This window comes from Gadus chalcogrammus, chromosome 22, assembly GCF_026213295.1.
Source record: "Gadus chalcogrammus isolate NIFS_2021 chromosome 22, NIFS_Gcha_1.0, whole genome shotgun sequence".
NCBI classification, from domain to species: Eukaryota; Metazoa; Chordata; class Actinopteri; order Gadiformes; family Gadidae; genus Gadus; species Gadus chalcogrammus.
Window position 1 is genome coordinate 11,409,274 of NC_079433.1, and position 4,542 is coordinate 11,413,815.

The following is a 4,542-nucleotide window of genomic DNA, read 5'->3' on the forward strand; positions in this document are numbered from 1 at the left end:
ACACACACACACACACACACACACACACACACACACACACACACACAAACACCAAACATATGTCATTTACAGGATTCAAAACACAGGGGTATCCCAGCCATAGAGCTGACACCTCAGTACTGTATGATCAGCTAGTACAGAACCCTGCTGAGAGGGGGCTGTGTTTATTTATGTTTTTAATGGAAATTCTGAGGTATGTACACATGCATGTGCATTTGTGTGTGTGTGTGTGTGTGTGTGTGTGTGTGTGTGTGTGTGTGTGTGTGTGTGTGTGTGTGTGTGTGTGTGTGTGTATGTGTGTGTGTGTGTGTGTGTGTGTGTGTGTGTGTGTGTGTGTGTGTGTGTGTGTGTGTGTGTGTGTGTGTGTGTGTGTTGGTCGAATGCCAATACAGACAGTTTTACTTAAGTTGCATCGGATAAATGTCTCCAACGTCTCCGTCACCTCCACCTCCCTTACTCCGTCCTTTTCGCAACCCCACCGTATCTGGTGATTGAACACATGCACGCACCCTGAACACATGCACACACACTGACACACACACACACTGACACACACACAGACACATACACAGGCACATCTGTCACTTACCTTGAATCACAATACATGGTTATCCCCCCCACGCACAGCAGACACCTTTGGGACTGGACCCCTCTGTCGGCAGCACCCCCTCTCTACCCCCCGTGTCACCACTGACCGATGAGGCCACCGTCATGAAAGGAAGCACATCTCCTGAATCCCTTTTTTGAGATGATGCCTTAAAGATGAAATACTGTTGATACAAATGATCTTTGTAAAGAACAGCGAACAAAGAACGGCTCAGGAATCAAACAGAACGAGTGGCACTGGGATCATCTTCATCTCTTATCTTCTGTCGTGTCTTCTATGAAAACTCACACTTTTATTCAACAGTTTTAAGCTGTGCTAACATAATTGCACAAGGGTTTTTTATTGATCAAATAGCCTTTTGACACAATTAGCTAAACAATGTGCAATTAGAAACAGGAGTGATGGTTGCTTGAAATGGGCCCCTTCACACCGATGTAGATGTTCCATAAAAAATCTGCCGTTTCCAGCTAGAATAGTCATTTACAACATTAACAATGTCCAGACTGTATTTCTGATTGTCTTTGTTGAAAACAACTTTCCTTATATCTGTCCCTGAAAACCTCAATCAAAGCCAGAAATCTAGGGGTTATCATGGATTCTGATTTACATTTCGAAAGTCACATCAAATCAGTTACAAAATCTGCATATTATCACCTTAAAAATGTAGCAAGACTTAGAGGGCTCATGTCCACTTGTACATGCCTTTATCACTAGTAAGCTTGATTACTGCAATGGTCTCCTTACAGGTCTCCCAAAACAAACTCTAAGGAAGCTTCAGCTTGTTCAGAATGCTGCTGCTAGAGTTTTAACAAAGACCAAAAAATTTGAACATATTACACCAATTCTTAAATCGTTACATTGGCTTCCTGTAGGTCAGAGAATTGATTTTAAAATCATGTTGCTAACCTATAAATCCCTACATGGTTTAGGCCCAAAATATTTAACTGATATGCTTCCACTACATAAGCCTTCTAGAACACTAAGATCTTCTGAGACCAATCTGTTAATTATCCCCAGAGTAAACACGAAACATGGGAAAGCAGGATTTAGTTACTATGCAACAAATAGCTGGAATAAACTCCCTGAGGATTTAAGACTTGCCCCAACTCTGAGCACCTTCAAAACAAGATTGAAGACTTTTATGTTTGCTTTAGCTTTCTGCTAAATCTTAAATACTTTACCTTTATTTTACTAAAATGCCTTTTTAACTTTCCCTTTATTTTCTATTTTTACCAGAAAAATACATGATCTGATACCAGAGAGAAAGGTTGCTGGGCTAGAGTCCTAGAAGCTGGGTTAGAGTCCTAGAATATTGTCCTTTAGGTCGGGTTGTAGTCCCGACTTGGGTTCCAGAGAGACTGTTGATCTGATATTAAATAATTTTCAATTAAATTTTCTCACTTTCTTAAATACATTGCACTTTCAATTTTACTTACTAAAAAGCCTTTTTAACTTTCAATTTAATTTTCTATTTTTTACCAGAAAGATACATGATCTGATACCAGAGAGAAAGGATAAGTGTTACTAGAAACCGGGTTAGAGTCCCAGAGAAAGTACCAAGTTCCTTTTAGGTCGGGTTGGAGTCCCGACGCGGATACCAGAGAGACTGTTGATCTGATCTTAAATACATTGCACTTTCTTTGCATATGTTTTTACTTTTACTTATCTATTATTTTATTTTATTGTATAACAATGTTTATATGTGAAGCACTTTGAGTCTGCCTTGTGTATGAAAAGGGCTATATAAATAAAGTTGCCTTGCCTTGCTTTGCCTATATTAAAATCGTATTTAAAATAAGGACAATTCTGAGTGACCCCAAACTTTTGAACGATAGTGTATATATATATATATATATATATATATATACGCCTCCTTGTTTTTGTGAATTGTATCCAATCATACTTCCTTTGTCTATATCATGATACATTGACGGTATTCTCGCTGTTGTTTTGAATTGGTCACGATACTAGTAGATACTATAGGTAATCAAATGCCCTTAATCCCACTACTGGCGTTAGGGCACCCTTTTTCTCTAACTTTCCCTTCAACTTGTGTTTAGCGGTTCCTATATCATCCTAATGAGCACTGCTTCTTCCACAGCCAGTGGGGCCCAGACCTCTAGGTTTAGATCTTATTGACCTCTGACCCTTCCCCCCTAGGCATCTCTGATCAACCATCTAGTTCTGTGTCTCTCGATCTCTGCCCCTCCCTCCCTCCCTCCCTCTCTCCCTCCCCCTCCCTCCTCCCCAACTCCCACCCATGGTTGCATTACAATGGAGGGCAGTATGTCCGGCAAACAAAGCCCCCCCCCCCCCCCCCCATCCCACCTCACCCCAGCCAAGATGTAACCAGATGCCCCCCCCCGTCCGTTCCTGATTACATCTGGCTAAGATATCATCTGTAGTGTCCGTAGTGTCCGTATGTATGTATGTGTGTGTGTGTGTGTGTGTGTTTGTGTGTGTGTGTGTGTGTGTGTGTGTGTGTGTGTGTGTGTGTGTGTGTGTGTGTGTGTGTGTGTGTGTGTGTGTGTGTGTGTGTGTGTGTGTGTCTTTCAAATGAGCAGTCACCATATTGCTTTATCAATCCTAAGCAAATGGCCAAAAGATACAATTCTATAAATGAAGGAATTAATTCTGTCTCTTGGTAATATAAATCACAAACAATTCTGGGAATGACTTGAATGACTGGATTTCTGTGACCCTGTGTGTACCAACAGAAGGCTGAAGGTCTCAAAAACAACAGGGAGAGGACACACACGCACACACACATACACACACACACACACACACACACACACACACACACACACACACACACACACACACACACACACACACACACACACACACACACACACACACACACACACACACACACACACACACACACACACACACACACACACACATACACACACACACACACACGCACACACTCACACACAAACAAAGCCTTCGGTTTAGTTAAACCATGGGGGGGGGGGGGGTATTATTGTTTAAATTAACCATTGTGTCTTCTTCAGGATTGGGATAAGAGAGAGCCTTTTCAAGGAGGGTGCTGGCTCGATATTTAGAGAGAGAGAGAGGGGGGGGCAAGAGAGAGGGAGAGAGAAAGAGTTAGAGAGAGGGAGAGAGACGGAGACCGTCACAATAATAAAACCACTGGGCGAGTGGGTTCAGGGTCCCTCCTCTTCCTCTGATTGGAGGCCAATGAATAGCAATGCCGACGGTTAAGTTACATGGCTGGAGCTTGTGCGCAGGCTCCTGTCTGGGATGGGGACCCTGTTGTTGATCCAAGATATTCAGAAGGACATTACTGCATAAGTCCATAAAGCATATAAATAATGACCTTGTACACTTAATATACCTCTAAAATCATGGTGCTAAATAGATAGAGAACACACCAGCTGGTGGAGGTTTATTCCATGATTTGTGAGTACTGGTTTTAGCTGACACTTTGAGTTGCAGGGAAGCTCCTCTTCCAGATCAGTTCCTGCTGTGTAATCATGGCCAGGACCTGAGTGATTTAGTCTGTGAGACGGCAGGGGGTAAGTGTTTAAATCTCCCACACCTGGCTGCCACCATACGTCAACGCCGCCACACTGCAACACTGCGCTGCCTCCTCCCACATGGTTCAGACTACAGAAACGACTGGATCCTTAATGGTTGTGATGCTCAGTGGTTTCCACAGAGAGACAGTGAGACAGAGAGGGAGAGGTAAATAAAGTGAGAGACAGAGAGGGAGATGGAGAGAGAGAGAGAGAGAGACAGAGAGAGAGAGAGAGAGAGAGAGAGAGAGAGAGAGAGAGAGATAGAGAGAGAGAGAGAGAGAGAGAGAGAGAGAGAGAGAGAGAGAGAGAGAGAGACAGAGAGGGAGAGACAGAGAGGTAAATAAAGTGAGAGACAGAGAGGGAGATGGAGAGAGAGAGGGATAG